Genomic DNA, 17,476 nt, shown 5'->3' on the forward strand with positions numbered 1-17,476 from the left:
CAATGTATCAAGTCTCCCCTTTAACTGCGTCAATGCTCTCTGCTTCAACCACTCCATTGGCAGCAAGTTCTACTTGTCACCACTCTCTATAAAGAAATTCCTCAATTCTTTATTTGATCTACTGGTGACTATCTTGTATATATGCCCCCTTGTCCTGGACGCTCAACTGGAAACACGTCCACCCTATTGAAGGTGTACATCATTTAAAAAAAATATATATATATATTATAGCATTCTTGAAATGATGGTGTTTACAAACCTCACAGTGGTAGTATCCCTGCTAGAGGACTACATATTTTCATAAATTCACTCGACCCAAAATGTTAGGTAGCAGTTTGTGGACATTCCAGAACACTTGATAAAGAATAAATGCAATTATCAGCCACTACTTTCACTGTCTTGGCTTGACAAAGCTCTTTTTTGCATTCCGCCCTAAAATGCATAGAACACAAATACAGATAACAGCACAATTTTCTGAAAATAACCACTGCCCAAATGTCACACTAACACATGTTAATGTAGCTCTAGCTCTTGAATGCCCATTCAATTTCAACATCACTTAGCACACATACATTTACTCATCTACAATACTTACTCATACAAACCAGTGTTTACATTATCCTGTAGTGAAGACTTGTGCTCCAGAACTAGCCTCATCTCTAGCCAAGCTGTTCCAGTACAACTACAACACTGGCATCTAGCCGACAATGTGGAAAATTACCCAGGTTTGTCCTGTTCACAAAAGCAGGACAAATCCAACCCGGCCAATTACCGCCCCATCAGTCTACTCTCAATCATCAGCAAAGTGATGGAAGGTGTCATCGACAGTGCTATCAAGCGGCACTTACTCACCGATAACCTGCTCACCGATGCTCAGTTTTGGTTCCGCCAGGACCACTCGGCTCCAGAGCTCATTACAGCCTTAGTTCAAACATGGACAAAAGAGCTGAATTCCAAAGGGGAGGGGAGAGTGACTGCCCTTGACATCAAGGCACCATTTGACCGAGTGTGGCATCAATTAAAGTCAATTGGGATCAGGGGAAAAACTTTCCACTGGCTGGAGTCATAGCTAGCGCAAACGAAGATGGTTGAGGTTGGAAGTCAATCATGGGCATTCAAGAGCTAGAGCGTAGGTCCCTTGCAGTCAGAGTCAGGGGAATTTATAATGGGGAACAAAGAAATAGCAGACCAATTAAATACATATTTTGGTTCTGTCTTCACAAAGGAGGACACAAATAACCTCCCAGAGATGTCGGGGAACATAGGGTCTGATGAAAGGGAGGAACTGATAGAAATCAGCATTTGCAGGGAAATGGTGTTAAAGAAATTGATGGGATTGAAGGCCGATAAATCCCCAGGGCCTGATAATCTACATCCTAGGGTACTTAAGGAAGTGGCCCTAGAAATAGTAGATGCATTGCTGATCATCTTCCAACATTCGATGGAATCTGGAACAGTACCCATGGATTGGAGGGTAGCTAATGTTATCCCACTATTCAAAAAAAGGTGGTAGAGAGAAAGCGGGGAATTACAGACCGGTAAGCCTGACATCGGTAGTGGGGAAAATGCTAGAGTCCATCATAAAAGCTGTAATAGCAGAGCACTTGGAAAACAGTGACAGGATCAGACAAAGTCAACATGGATTTACAAAGCCTAAATCGTGCTTGACTAATCTACTGGAATTTTTTGAGGATGTAACTAGTAAAATAGATAAGGGAGAACCAGTGGATGTGCTGTATTTGGACTTTCAGAAGGCTTTCGATAAGGTCCCGCATAAGAGATTAGCGTGTAAAGTTAATGCACATGGGATTGGGGGCAAGGTATTGACTTGGATAGAGAACTGGTTGGCAGACAGAAAGCAAAAAGTTGGAATAAACGCGTCTTTTTCCGAGTGGCAGGCAGTGACTAGTGGGGTACCGCAGGGATCGGTCCTAGGACCCCAACTATTCACAATATATATTAATGATCTAGACAAGGGAACTAGATGTAATATCACCAAATTTGCAGACGACACAAAGCTGGGTGGGCGTGTGTGCTGTGAGGATGCCGAGAAACTCCAGGATGATTTGGACAGGTTGGGTGATTGGGCAGAAGCATGGCAGATGCAATATAACATGGATAAATGTGAGGTTATCCACTTTGGTAGCAAAAACAGGAAGGCAGATTATCTGAATGGCAATAGATTGGGAGAAGGGGAAGTGCAACGAGACCTGGGTGTCCTTGTGCACCAGTCGCTGAAGGTAAGCATGCAGGTGCAGCAGGCGGTTAAGAAGGCAAATGGTATGTTGGCCTTCGTAGCGAGAGGGTTTGAGTACAGGAACAAGGATGTCTTGCTGCAGTTGTACAGGGCCTTGGTGAGACCACATCTTGAGTATTGTGTGCAGTTTTGGTCGCCTTATCTGAGGAAGGATGTTCTTGCCATGGAAGGAGCTCAGCGAAGATTCACCAGGCTGATACCTGGGATGGCAGGAATGATGTATGAGGAGAGATTGGGTCGATTGGGCTTGTACTCGCTGGAGTTTAGAAGAATGAGAGGGGATCTCATTGAAACGTATAAAATTCTGACAGGACTGGACAGACTAGATGCAGGAAGAATGTTCCCGATGGTCGGGGAGTCCAGAACCTGGGGTCACAGTCTAAGGATAAGGGGTAGGCCATTTAGGACAGGAATGAGGAGGAACGTCTTCACCCAGTGGTGAACCTGTGGAATTCTCTACCACAGAAGGCAGTAGAGGCCAATTCATTAAATATATTCAAGAAGGAGTTGGATATATTTCTCAAGGCTAAAGGGATCAAGGGGTATGGGGAGAAAGCAGGGACCGGGTACTGAATTTGGATGATCAGCCATGATCGCATTGAATGGCGGAGCAGGCTCGAGGGGCCGAATGGCCTACTCCTATCTTCTATGTTCCTATCATCTCAGCCCCAGGACATTGCTGCAAGAGTTCCTCGGGGCGGTGTCCTAGGCACAGCAATCTTCAGCTGCTTCATCATCAATGACCTTCCCTCCATCATAAGGTCAGAAGTGAGGATTTCGCTGATGATTGCACAGTGTTAAGTTCCATTCGCAAGTACTCAGATAATGCAGCAGTCCATGCCTGCATGCAGTAAGACCTGGACAACATCTAGCCTTGGGCTGATAAGTGGCAAGTAATATTCACGCCACACAAGTGCCGGGCAATGACCATCTCCAACAAGATAGAGCCTAACCACTTCCCCGTGACATTCAATGGCATTACCATTATCGAATCCCCCACCATCAATATCCTGGGGGTCACCATTGACAAGAAACTTAACTGGACCAGCCACATAAATAGTGTGGCTACAAGAGCAGGTCAGAGGCTGGGTATTCTGCATAAGTGACTCACCTCCTGACTCCCAAAAGCCGTTCCACCATCTACAAGGCAGAGGTCAGGAGCAACGTTCCCATTAAGCTGCACAGCCGCCTGGAGGTCCCGTGAGGGCTGCTCACTGGCTTTTAAATGGAAAAAAACACGCATACCCAGTAATTTGAATGGGCCGCACACCCAAAAAATAATTAGTCGGAACATTGGTCGAGTGTGATGGAATACTCACCCCTTGCTTGGATGAGTGCAGCTCCAACAATACTCAAGAAGCTCAACACCATCCAGGACAAAGCAGCCCATCCACCACCTTAAACATTCACTCCCTCCACCACCACCGGCGCACCGTGGCTGCAGTGTGTACCATCTACAAGATGCACTGTAGCAACTCACCACGGCTTCTTCGACAGTACCTCCCAAACCTACAACCTCCACCACCTAGAAGGACAAGGGCAGCAGGTGCATGGGAACACCATCACCTCCAAGTCACACACTATCCTGACTTGGAAATATATCGCCATTCCTTCCTAGTCGCTCAGTCAAAACCCTGGGACAGCACTACGGGAGAACCTTCACCACAAGGACTGCAGTGGTTCAAGGCAGCTGCTCACCACTGCCTTCTCAAGGGTAACTAGGAATGGGCAACAAATGCGGCCTTGCCAGAGACACCCACATCTCGTGAAAAATAAATAAATAAGTACTCATTTAAAACTGAAGGACTACGGATCGCCAAATAAGTGGTCAAGAATTGCTTGCCTTCCACTGTCTGATTTGTCAAACAGCTTCTCCGACAGCCAGTACTGGATGAGCAGAAATTTCCACCAACTAAATATTGGTGATTCCACCCAATTCCGCCCCTGCCTCAGCTCATCTGCTGCTGAAACCCTCATCCATGTCTTTGTTACCTCTAGACTTAACTGTTCCAACGCACTCCTGGCCGGCCTCCCAGCATCCACTCTAGACAAACTTGAGCTCATCCAAAACTCTGCTGCCCCGTGTCCTAACTCGCACCGAGTCCCGTTCACCCATCACCCCCTGTGCTCACTGCCCCGTTTCCTAACTCGCACCCAGTCCCGTTCACCCATCACCCCGTGCTCACTGCCCCGTGTCCTAACTCGCACCCAGTCCCGTTCACCCATCACCCCGTGCTCGCTGCCCCGTGTCCTAACTCACACCGTTCACCCATCACCCCGTGCTCACTGCCCCGTGTCCTAACTCACACCCAGTCCCATTCACCCATCACCCCCTGTGCTCACTGCCCCGTGTCCTAACTCACACCCAGTCCCATTCACCCATCACCCCCTGTGCTCACTGCCCCGTGTCCTAACTCACACCAAGTCCCGTTCACCCATCACCCCGTGCTCACTGCCCCGTGTCCTAACTCGCACCCAGTCCCGTTCACCCATCACCCCCTGTGCTCGCTGCCCCGTGTCCTAACTCACACCGTTCACCCATCACCCCATGCTCACTGCCCCGTGTCCTAACTCACACCCAGTCCCATTCACCCATCACCCCCTGTGCTCACTGCCCCGTGTCCTAACTCACACCCAGTCCCATTCACCCATCACCCCCTGTGCTCACTGCCCCGTGTCCTAACTCACACCAAGTCCCGTTCACCCATCACCCCCTGTGCTCACTGCCCCGTGTCCTCACTCGCACCGAATCCCGTTCACCCATCACCCCCTGTGCTCACTGCCCCGTGTCCTAACTCACACCAAGTCCCGTTCACCCATCACCCCGTGCCCTAACTCGCACCGAGTCCCGTTCACCCATCACCCCCTGCTCACTGCCCCGTGTCCTAACTCACACCCAGTCCCGTTCACCCATCACCCCGTGCTCACTGCCCCGTGTCCTAACTCACACCAAGTCCCGTTCACCCATCGCCCCTGTGCTCACTGCCCCGTGTCCTAACTCGCACCAAGTCCTGTTTACCCATCGCCCCTGTGCTCGCTGCCCCGTGTCCTAACTCGCACCAAGTCCTGTTCACCCATCGCCCCTGTGCTCGCTGCCCCGTGTCCTAACTCGCACCAAGTCCTGTTCACCCATCGCCCCTGTGCTCACTGCCCCGTGTCCTAACTCGCACCAAGTCCTGTTCACCCATCGCCCCTGTGCTCACTGCCCCGTGTCCTAACTCGCACCAAGTCCTGTTCACCCATCGCCCCTGTGTTCGCTGACCTACCAACACCTTGAATCAAAATTCTCATCATTGTTTTCAAATCCTTCCCTGGCCTCGCCTCTCCCCATCTCTGTCACCGCCTCCAGCCCTACAACCCTCCGAGATCTCTGCACTCCTCCAATTCTGGCCTCTTGTACATCCCCGATTTTAATCGCCACACCATTGGCGCAGTGCCTTCAGCTGCCTGGGCCCTAAGCTCTGGAATTCCCTCCTTAAACCTCTCCGCCTCTCTCTCTTCCTTTAAGATGCTCCTTAAAACCTACATCTTTGACCCTGTCCCAATAGCTCCTTATGTAGCTCGGTGTCAAAATCGGTTTGCTAACTCTCCTGTAAAGCGCCATGGGACGTTTTGCTACGTTAAAGGCACTATTAGAAAATCAGAATAGGATTAGGCAGAGTCAACATGGTTTGATGAAAGGGAAATCGTGTTTAACAAATTTATTAGAGTTTTTTGAGGATGCAACTGGCAAGGTAGATAAAGGGGAACCAGTGGATGTAGAATATGTGGATTTCCAAAAGGCATTCGATAAGGTGCCAAATAAAAGGTTGCCAAACAAGATAAGGGTTGGGGGTAATATATTAACATGGATAGAGGATTGGTTAACTGACAGAAAGCAGAGAGTAGGGATAAATGGGTCATTTTCTGGTTGGCAGGCTGCAACTAGTAGGGTGCTGCAAGGATCAATGCTTGGGCCTCAGCTATTTACAATCTATATTAATGACTTAGATGAAGGGGCCGAGTACAATATATCTAAGTTAGCTGACAAAGCTAGGTGGGAAAGTAAGCTGTGAGGAGGACACAAAGCCTGCAAATAGATATAGACAGGTTAAGTGAGTGGGTAATAAGGTGGCAGATGGAGTATAATGTGGGGAAATGGGCAGTTACGCACTTTGGTAGGAAGAATAGAAAAACAGAATATTTTTTAAATGGCGAGTAACTATTAAATGTTGGTGTTCAGGGAGATTTAGATGTCCTTATACCGGAAACACAGAAAGTTAGCATGCAGGTACATCAAGCAATTAGGAAGGCAAATGGCATGTTGGCCTTTATTGTAAGGGGGTTGGAATACAAGAGTAAGGAAGTCTTACTACAATTGTAAGGACTTTGGTGAGACCACACCTGGAGTACTGTGCACAGTTTTGATCTCCTTACCTGAGGAAGGACATACTTGCCTCAGAGGCTGTGCAACAAAGGTTCACTAGATTCATCCCTGGTTGTCCTATGAGGAAAGATTCAGTAGATTGGGCCTATACTCTCTGGAGTTTAGAAGAATTGAGAGGTGATCTCGTTGAAACATAAGATTCTGAAGGGGATTGACAGGGTAGATGCCGAGAGGTTTCCCTTGGCTGGAGTGTCTAGAACTAGGGGGCATAGTCTCAGAATAAGGGGTCAGCCATTTAAGACTGAGATGAGGAGGAATTTCTTCACTCAGATGATTGTAAATCTTTGGAATTCTCTGCCCCAAAGGGCTGTGGATGCTGAATCATTGAGTATATTCAAGGCTGAGATAGTTAGATTTTGAGACTCTAGGGGAATCAAGGGATGTGGAGATAGGGCGGGAAAGTGGAGTTGAGGTTGAAGATCAGCCATGATCTTACTGAATGGCGGAGCGGGCTCAAGGGGCCGTATGGCCTACTCCTGCTCCTATTTCTTATGTTCTTATAACAGAACACCTTGTTATTTTGGGTAAATGTAGCACTTCCACTAGGAAGGCATTGGTACAGGGATGAGGAGGAACCACTGTCGATTTTCTCCTTGCTGACCTTGGGGCACCTAGGTCAATGTTAGCACCCAAGATCAGCTAACTCAGCACAGGTCAGGCAATCAAAATTGGGACCATCCTGTCCATGTGGCTCAGCTGCATAAGGCTTCGACCAGCCGAGCCACCACAGAAGCTAGCAGAATACTTTTATGAAACTACAGTATTGGGTAAGTTATCAAGCACAGAATACAGATCTATTTTTATATAAATGTTGCACAAATTTCCTGTTGCTCATTAATCTCTACAGCTCTGGCTACGCAGGACTACAACAACAATTTGTATTTATACAGCGCCTATAATGTAGTAAAACGTCCCAAGGCGCTTCACAGGAGCGTTATACAGAATCATTTTAGCAACATCCCTAGATAAAACACCAGCTACCTTACCACCAGTGACATAGATTAGTTTACTCATAACCCAACAACAACTTGCATTTATATAGCACCTTTAACGTAGCAAAACGTTCCAAGGCACGTCACAGGAGTATCATCAGTCAAAATTTGACACCGAGCCACATAAGGACAGGAGGTAGGTTTGAAGAGCGTTGTAAAGGAGGAGGGAGAGTTAGGGAGGTAATTCCAAGGTGAAAATTGATTTATTTTTTTTTTCTTCTTTTTAAAAGATCAATCTTGCTAGGTTAACTACAGTATCCGCCTGCAAATTCTCAGTAAACTTGCACACTGAGAACTGGGAATAACAAGAGCTTTGTGTTCTGCTTCCTTTACTCTTCAGAGACCTGAAGTTATTTTTTACAGTAATGACTGGAATAAACATCCAACACAGAGCACTAACCTTCAGACTATTGCTGGACACCATTGCTCTGTATAACGTCATGTTGAAGATTGCAAGTAGCTTTATTTTCTTATAGCATTCATTAACATCAAAAGTGATTTATAATCTTCATTTGTTCACGGGCTTCAAAAGTAGAAATAGCAACCCAGTCAAAGCCAGATAACATATCAGTGCAAGGAGAGTTATGCTTTAAATAGGTACTGCTGGCTGCAAAATCACTACTATTGTGATTCCACCAGCTCAATGCCAAGGTTTAAAAATACAATTACAGTAACAAGCCAGCTGGCAATCGCAATCCAGCCATTTTAAACAGGGACAAGTTGCACAGGCTGCAGCTTTATATGATCTTGCCCACTTCCAGTCGGACTCCATGCCCCAGACTGCATGTAGTTCAACGACAGATGCAACAGATCAATGTCACCTCCACCGTTGCAGATGATGCAGTTGCAGGAGAACAGGTAGGTTAGGAGTACAGTGGACCACCTATTTGCAGACAAACAAATTAAGAAAAAGACATACCGCCTCTTTATATATTATTTTGCAGCAGAAACTTGAACCGTTTCAATTGGCAGGGATTTGTAAGAACACAGGAATGATACCAATTATCTTAAAATTCTGAAACCTATAAAGGAGACACTCTAATGCAAACAGATGGCGATCGGTGAATTACAACTTGCGTCAATCCCAATTGTTGTAATAAATCTCGAGTTATGCTATACCTGATCTAACCCCTCTGCCCCACAACATTGTTGTGGTTGTTTGTTTGCAAATATCCATTATCTACCAGGTCACAGAACAACTATCAAACGAATAGAATGACAAATACTTTAGGGTTAATTTTGAGGATTTAATCTAATGAAGGATGTTCATCTGATGCTTATGAACACAAGTACAACTTGTGCTTTACTATCAATTGAGATTATGCTGCAGCCTCGTAACTAGCCCCAAGGCAACAAGCTGGATTATATACTGTATATATATTTTATTCAGTCTTTTCATTTAGTTTTGGGTCCTTTGATGTCAAAAAAAAAACCTGAAATCGCAGCTCAAGATTCAGGTGGCAAATTGCTCGAGACTCAAGACATCTAAACGTCTCGAGATTATTTTCTTACAATCGCTCCCACCCACCATTGTCTATACTCATGTTGAACCCTTAAAAAAATACAATATGGTGGTTTTAACATTTCAAAACTTTCAACTATTTGGCCTAGACGGGATTTTGGTTCAATTTTAATGATGATTTTATGAAGTTGGATTCTGTTTACAATGGGCTAAATTCCACAGATACGCACACCATTTAGAAAATCATTCAGGTTGGGACCCAAGTGGAATACCACACTAGCGAGCCATCAACATTGTACATCAAATTAGTGTTGAGACAATGGAAGGTCATTGAGCACATCCCAGAGCAGTTTGCACCATGTTGCTGGAATTTTTATTTAATACACCCAGCATGGGGCTGGGCGCCGGAAGCTTCCACAAGAGGGCTTCTTTTTCCCATTCAAGGTCACTTTAACTGGCAGCTTGGCAGACCAGTTCTCGTCAGAGTTGAAAGAGGCCAGATGTCAGCTTCTCTCTCTCTTTCTCTGGAGAAGGATGTCTGAGCCAGAGATATACAGATCTTGCTCTCTAGTCAGCCAGAGGGAGACTCTAGACCGAGGCATAAATGCATATGGTCTGCAAGAGAAATGGTTATTGCCAGTACGTTTAGGGACTGCAAACTTGTAAAGTGAGTTCATCCCATAAAAGGGCAAAGCTGCGTGATTTAAATAGATGCATCTCATTAGAAACCGGTGTCCTGTTCATTCATACATTTTATATTAAAAAAAGCACTTTGTTGGTTCACAGTCGGCCTCGCCTCATTAGTGCTGTTCAGTCTACCTTCTGAAAAGACAGAATGGAGGCACGTCGAGATTGTGTACATATATTCAGGATGTAGGTGTCCGTCGTGGCTCAGTTGGCAGCACACTCGTCTAAGACAGAAGGTTGTGGGTTCAAGTCCCACTCCAGAGACTTGAGCACATAATCTAGGCTGACACTCAGTGCAGTGCTGAGGGAGTGCTGCATTGTTGGAGGTGCCGTCTTTTGGATGAGATGGTAAACCGAGGCTATGTCGGTCCTCTCAGTTCGACGTAGAATATCCCAAAGCCACGATTCGAAGAGCAGGGGCGTTCTGCCAGTGTCTTGGCCAACATTAATCCCTCAACCAAAAACTAAAAAACAGATGATCTTGTCATTTATTTCATTGCTATTTGTGGAAGCTTGCTGTGCACAAATTGGCATTTGCATTTCCTACATTACAACAATGACTACACTTCAAAAGTATTCACTGGCTGTAAAATGCTCTAGGGCGTCCTGCGATTGTGAAAGGTGCTATAGAAATGAAAGTCTTTCTTTCAGTACATATGAGCAATCCTCACATCAGGCTATTATTTTCTTCTTCTTCGGCAGCCCCTCGGAACCGAGGATGACTTGCTTCCACATTAAAAATGAGTTCTCAGGTGACTGATGAGTCCAATGCGGGACCTACAGTCTCTGTCACAGGTGGGGCAGACGGTGGTTGAAGGGGCGGGTGGGTGGGGTGCTTGGGTTGACGTGCGCTCCTTGCGCTGCCTGTGCTTGGCTTCCGCTTGCTCCCGGCGAAGAGACTCGAGGTGTTCGGCGCCTTCCCGGATGCTTCTCCTCCACTTTGTGCGGTCTTGGGCCAGGGATTCCCAGGTGACGGTGGGGATGTTCCACTTTTTCAAGGAGACTTTGAGGGTGTCCTTTAAGCGTTTCCTCGGCCCACCTGGGGCTGTCTTGCCGTGCCGGAGCTCCGAGTAGAGCGCTTGTTTTGGGAGTCTCGTATCGGGCATGCGGACAATGTGACCCGTCCATCGGAGCTGATTGAGGGTGGTCAAAGCTTCGATGCTGGGGATGTTGGCCTGAGCAAGAACATTGACATTGGTGCACCTATCCTGCCAATGGATTTGCAGGATCTTGCAGAGGCAGCGGTGGTGGTACCTCTCCAGTGCTTGGAGGTGCCTGCTGTACATGGTCCATGTCTCTGAGGCATACAGCACTGCTGCATACACTGTTGCTCTATAGACCATGAGCTTAGTGCCGGGTTTGAGGTCCTGGTCTTCAAACACTCTCTTCCTCAGGCAACCGAAGGCTGCACTGGCACACTGAAGGCGGTGTTGGACGTCGTCGTCGACATCTGCCCTTGTTGACAGTAGGCTCCCGAGGTATGGAAAGTGGTCCATGTTGTCCAAGGCCTTGTCGTGGATTTTGATAATCGGGGGACAGTACTGTGTGGCGGGGGCAGGTTGGTAGAGGACCTTTGTCTTACGGATGTTTAGTGTAAGGCCCATGCTCTCGTACGCTTCGGTGAAGGTGTTGACGATGGTTTGGAGTTCGACCTCCGAGTGAGCACAGACGCAAGCGTCGTCTGCATACTGTAATTCGACGACAGAGGCTGGGACGACCTTGGATCTGGACTGGAGGTGATGGAGGTTGAACAGTTTCCCGTTTGTTCTGTAAATTAGCTCCACTCCAGCGGGGAGCTTACCGAGGGCGAGATGGAGCATTGCAGCGAGGAAGATCGAGAAGAGCGTTGGTGCGATGACACAGCCTTGCTTGACCCCGGTTCGTACGTGAATTGGGTCTGTGGTGGAACCGTTGGTCAGGATCATGGCTTGCATGTCGTCGTGAAGCAGGCAGAGGATGGTGACAAACTTTTGAGGGCAGCTGAATTTGAGGAGGACGCTCCATAATCCCTCACGGTTGACAGTGTCGAAGGCCTTTGTGAGATCAAAGAAGGCCATGTACAGCGGTTGGTGCTGTTCCCTGCATTTCTCTTGTAGTTGACGTGCGGTGAAGACCATGTCCATTGTGCCCCTTAGTGGGCGGAATCCGCCTTGCGACTCTGGGAGGAGCTCTTCGGCCACTGGGAGAAGGCGATTGAGGAGGATTCTTGCGATGACTTTCCCTGTGGCAGACAGCAGGGAAACTTCTCTGTAATTACCGCAATCGGACTCGTCACCTTTCTTGAAGATGGTCGAATTATGGCGTCTCCGAGATCCCCTGGCATGCTCTCCTCCTTCCAGATAAGAGAAATGAGTTCATGAATTCACGCCAGTAATGCTTCTCCGCCATGCTTTAGTGCCTCGGCAGGGATTCCATCTGTTCCTGAGGCCTTGTTGTCCTTCAGTTGTCGGATGGCCTTTTCAACCTCATGCCGGGCTGGGGTGGAGCTGAGATGGTGGCGGGTAGCATGCTGCGGGATGGAGTTGAGGACACTCGTGTCGAAGACAGAGTCGTGGTTAAGGAGACTGGACAGTAAAGGTCCACTTGTGGATTGCTTAACCCAAGAAAATATCTAATGCATATTCATGTTTTCAATTTTAAAAAGTGGTCCATCATAGGAATCAATTAACTATCTGTTTAAAAACTTCCAAACAACACAGTAAAACTACCCGCACAACTTCCAATATACAACCTGCATTGATACACCATCTTCAAATGTAGAAATATATCCCAAATGCTTCACAGAAGTAAAAACAGATAAAAATGTACATCAAAAGGAGCCAAAGAGGTAGATTTTAAGGAGCGTTTTAAGAGAGGAGCGGGAGATGATGGAGTTTATGGGGGTGAATCTCTCGATGGCTGAAGGCACTGTCACGAATGGTGAGGTGAAGGGACCCGGGGGGGGGGGGGGGGGGGGGGTGGCGGGGAATTCACGAGGCCAGAATTGGAGAATCAGAGTTCTCTGCTGTGGGGCGGGGGGGCTGGAGAGGACATAGAGACAGGGAGGAACATGGCCACAAAGGGATTTAAAGACCAGGATGAGAATTCTAAATTTGAGGCGTTGGGGGGGGGGCGGAAGCTCATGTCGGTCAACAATGACAGAGATGATGGGTGAGCAGGACTTGGTGTGGGATAGGATAGGGGTAGCAGAGGTTTGGGTGAGCAGGACTTGGTGTGGGATAGGATAGGGGTAGCAGAGGCTTGGGTGAGCAGGACATGGTGTGGGATAGGATAGAGGTAGCAGAGGTTTGGGTGAGCAGGACATGGTGTGGGATAGGATAGGGGTAGCAGAGGTTTGGGTGAGCAGGACTTGGTGTGGGATAGGATAGGGGTAGCAGAGGTTTGGGTGAGCAGGACATGGTGTGGGATAGGATAGGGGTAGCAGAGGTTTGTGTGAGCAGGACTTGGTGTGGGATAGGATAGGGGTAGCAGAGGTTTGGGTGAGCAGGACATGGTGTGGGATAGGATAGGGGTAGCAGAGGCTTGGGTGAGCAGGACATGGTGTGGGATAGGATAGAGGTAGCAGAGGTTTGGGTGAGCAGGACATGGTGTGGGATAGGATAGGGGTAGCAGAGGTTTGGGTGAGCAGGACATGGTGTGGGATAGGATAGGGGTAGCAGAGGTTTGGGTGAGCAGGACTTGGTGTGGGATAGGATAGGGGTAGCAGAGGTTTGGGTGAGCAGGACTTGGTGTGGGATAGGATAGGGGTAGCAGAGGTTTGGGTGAGCAGGACTTGGTGTGGGATAGGATAGGGGTAGCAGAGGTTTGGGTGAGCAGGACTTGGTGTGGGATAGGATAGGGGTAGCAGAGGTTTGGGTGAGCAGGACTTGGTGTGGGATAGGATAGGGGTAGCAGAGGTTTGGGTGAGCAGGACATGGTGTGGGATAGGATAGGGGTAGCAGAGGCTTGGGTGAGCAGGACTTGGTGTGGGATAGGATAGGGGTAGCAGAGGTTTGGGTGAGCAGGACTTGGTGTGGGATAGGATAGGGGTAGCAGAGGTTTGGGTGAGCAGGACTTGGTGTGGGATAGGATAGGGGTAGCAGAGGTTTGGGTGAGCAGGACATGGTGTGGGATAGGATAGGGGTAGCAGAGGTTTGGGTGAGCAGGACTTGGTGTGGGATAGGATAGGGATGGCAGAGGTTTGGGTGAGCTGAAGTTTACAAAGCATGGAGGAGGAGAGGCTCTGAGGAGAGCACTGGAACTGTCGCATCAGACAGTGACACAGGTATGGATGAAAGTTTTGGCAGCAGATGGGCTGAAGGCAGATGTGGGAATGGCTAGTGTTCTGGAGGTGGAAGTAGGCAATCTTTCTGATGGAAGGGATATAGGGTCCAATACCTTATATATAGATTTAGTAAATGACAATAACAAGGTGTAACCAAAGAGAATTGTAATTAGGGCAGATCTCTCACAAATTTAACTCTGCATGCTGAAGGACACAGAAAACTGCACTGGACATGTCAGATATGCACCCGTTGCCTAATGCAACCCAAGAACATCAAATGACATGCAACTCTGAATCTGAACTTAAGAGGGATCAGCTGGGGCAGTGTCAGTAGGACAGTCATCCGTTGGCCTTCTCTGCAGACTCCAGCAACCACTAGAACATGTTCCAAGGGTGAATACATCAGCAAATTTAGACATAACTAACTGAAGCTTCAAGTTATGAGGCCTCAATGTGTTACTACTAGCAGCTCACTGCAGCTACCACTGTTTCATCACCTGGCTAGAACTCCAATTCTGCTGCTCTGGAGAGACCTCTGCACGTGGGACTAAACACAGGCACAGAACTCCTCTCCCAACAGACAAAACGTAGAAAGTCTGGACAGCAGAATCCCCACTGACTAAACACTTAAATGCACACAAGGTAGGTTAAAAAAAGTGTCCAAGGGATCCAGTGCATGCCCTGAGTGCTCTTTAAACCTGGTTTAGCACTGTACTGGAGTTGCAGTCATAGGGGGCTTCAGGCCCTCCAAATTTACTACCGAAGAGCAGAAATCACTTGACAGCGACACTGAAGTTGTGGTGTAAACACACCCACCCACATACAGAAAATGTGCTGCTCCTATAAAGTATGCAGTTTATTAAATCCCAATTATCACTGCAGCTCAAGTACAAGATTCAATCGCATATTACAGTAAATCAGGTTGAAGTCTGTGGCCATTGTAACCACTTATAATAGAAAACTGGATGGAGCATGGAACCAATTATATACATACAGCACAGAAACAGGCCATTCAGCCCAACTGAGCTGTGCCAGTGTTTATACTCCACACAAGCATCCTCCCACTCACCTCTTCCCAACCTGCTCCCCGCATCCCTCCCTCCTCATCTATGCATCAAGCCTCCCTTTAAAAGTGTCAATGCTATCTGTTTCAACCACTCTATGTGGCAGCGAGTTTCACATCATCATCACTGACTGCGTCAAGAAATTCCTCCTAAATTCAATACTATATTACGTTTACGCCCCCTTGTTCTGGACTCGCGCACAAGTGGGAACAGTTTCTCCATATCCACCCTATCGAACCCCTTCATACTTTTATCCATCATGTCTTTGCTTAGTCCTCCCTTTTTCACGGCCTGCTCAAGCTTTCCTGTTGTTTGCACCCTCTGAATTCTGGTAAATCTTTCTGCAATGCTTCAATATCCTCTGGTAAATCTTTCTGCAATGCTTCAATATCCTCTGGTAAATCTTTCTGCAATGCTTCAATATCCTTTTTTCTGGTATGAAGGCAATTGGAATCATAAAATCTTGCAGCACAGATTCGGCCCATCGTGCCTATCCAATTAGTCCCAATCCCTGCAATTTTTTCATTCTCACATCAGATCCTCACATCCTTCAAAAGAAACAAAATGTACAGACACGAGCACACCTCCTACTCATTACCTTACATCGTTTTTTTTAAAAAAAGCTTGTGTCTGTTTTGTGGTCAAATGTCCAGGTTACATTTGCTCCCGCTCCCCTTTCAGCTCTTGCACTTGACATCATCGGGCTGCAGCTCGCCGTGTAACATTCCCACATTTGCCATGTTTATTTACAACAAAAGGACTCATGTTAGGGGTGGGGAGCCAGAGTTTTCAAAGATGAAGTGATCCCTCTGCAGGGGACTGGCCGCCCTCGCTTGCGGGAGGACGCGCCACTCTGCATTGGGGTACGACACAAATCCAGCCCGCTGACTGCGCGCAATCCGATCACTAGTAACCGGCCAGAGAGCCGCCGCCGAGGGGCCGGCCTCATGGTTTTTACACGGCGGGGACCCGCGGCTTGATGCGATGGCACTCGCCCCCCCGGGGGAGAGGAGGGGGGGGAAGTGAGGGAGCGCTGGGCCGCGGGCCGGGCCGAGCCGAGCCTGCGGGTCGGGTTACAGCAGTCGGGCCCTCCTGGGCTGGGCTGAGAGGAGGCCGGAGGCTGCTCGGGTGAAAGGTCACGCAGAGGGGGTGAACCGCTGTCGTCAGATATGCAAAAGCGAGCGGCGGGCGGCGGAGGAGCGGGGCCTGGGCCGCGGAGCCCGGGACTCGCCGCTCGCCTTCCCCACCCCGGGGAGGGGCCGCCGCCTCCTCACAGACTGCCGCCGGCTGAAGCGGGCGGAGGAAAGGCCCGAGGCCCCGCTCCCCCGCACAGATTCTCCTCACTCGCACTCGCGGGCGGCGCCTGGGCCCGAGCCTGGCGGGTATCCGCCGCCCATCGGGCCTCGGGCGCCAGGCTCGGCACGACGCGGAGGGGGAAGAGTTCAGGCGCCGTTTCCGCCTCTTACCTCAGACGTTATTTTCAAAACGGGCGGTAAAAGCCGCGGCCGTTTCACCCCCCCGGTTCTCGGCTCCGCCGCGGGTCAGAGTTCGTGACCTCCACTCTCGGCTCGGCACGCGGCGCATGCGCACTCTCCGACCGGAGGCGGGCGCACAAAATGGCGGCTGGAAGGAGCCTGGACTGGAGCCAAGAGCTCGGCTCTCTGCCTCTACGCTGCGGTGAGCGAGGGGCGGCGGGGGAAAACGATTGGCAAGGCTGGCCTACCCGTTTCAAGTGTTCCAGAGTTGTTGAAGGACGCCGAAGGTGGTATGATGGTCAGCGAGCGGCGCCTCCAGTGCAGGCGGGGCCGGGTAACGGCGCCTGAGCAAAGTCAGTCAGTCGCCCATTTTCTGCAGAGCAGCCGCCCCTCCTCCTCCCCCCCCCCAGTCAGGCTCATCATTCCCCGTCTCACCAGCTCAAGATGCATTATTTATTTTACTAGGAGATTTGCTGTTAAAAATGATCAAGAAAAGGAACAACAGGAAACACTGGAAACCTGAAATAAATTCCAGAAATTTAAAATATGAAAAATACTGGAAATTTGAAATAAAATATTACAAGAGATTTAAAGTAAAAAAAAAATACAAGAAATCTGACATTTTCAGCGTTCCACCTTTTTCCACCCCTCTCACCTCCTTTAAAATCCTCATTCTCTACCGCTCGCAAGTACCACGCCAAGTTTCTCACCGAGATATCCTCACTGCTTTCCTCCCACAGCATCTGCACCCAAGCGACTTCTCATCCTCAGCCAATTCAACTCAGAGTTGTTGAAGGATGCCGAAGGTGGTATGATAGTCATCCCCCTCTCTCCAGCGTTCACTGCCCT

General features: G+C 48.7%; 1 protein-coding gene across 27 annotated transcripts in view; it reads right to left on the reverse strand.

The window, feature by feature from the left end:
• nr2c1 (nuclear receptor subfamily 2, group C, member 1) overlaps nucleotides 1-17,022 on the reverse strand; it is a 136,957-nt gene extending 119,935 nt beyond the window's left edge. For 6 of the 27 annotated variants that reach the window (XM_086009865.1, XM_086009860.1, XM_086009871.1 and 3 more), the window contains exon 1: nucleotides 16,619-16,744. The gene's annotated coding sequence lies outside the window, so the exon portion shown is untranslated. Of the gene's footprint in view, nucleotides 1-8,075; nucleotides 8,199-15,755; nucleotides 16,043-16,618; nucleotides 16,747-16,875 lie in introns of those variants that run through there. The other 21 variants (XM_086009866.1, XM_086009863.1, XM_086009843.1 and 18 more) reach the window with 10 other exon arrangements.
• Nucleotides 17,023-17,476: the final 454 nt, after the last annotated feature.

The sequence above is a fragment of the Somniosus microcephalus genome, chromosome 17 (assembly GCF_052327205.1).
Source record: "Somniosus microcephalus isolate GS21.2 chromosome 17, FLI_Smic_1.0, whole genome shotgun sequence".
In the NCBI taxonomy this organism is placed as follows: Eukaryota; Metazoa; Chordata; class Chondrichthyes; order Squaliformes; family Somniosidae; genus Somniosus; species Somniosus microcephalus.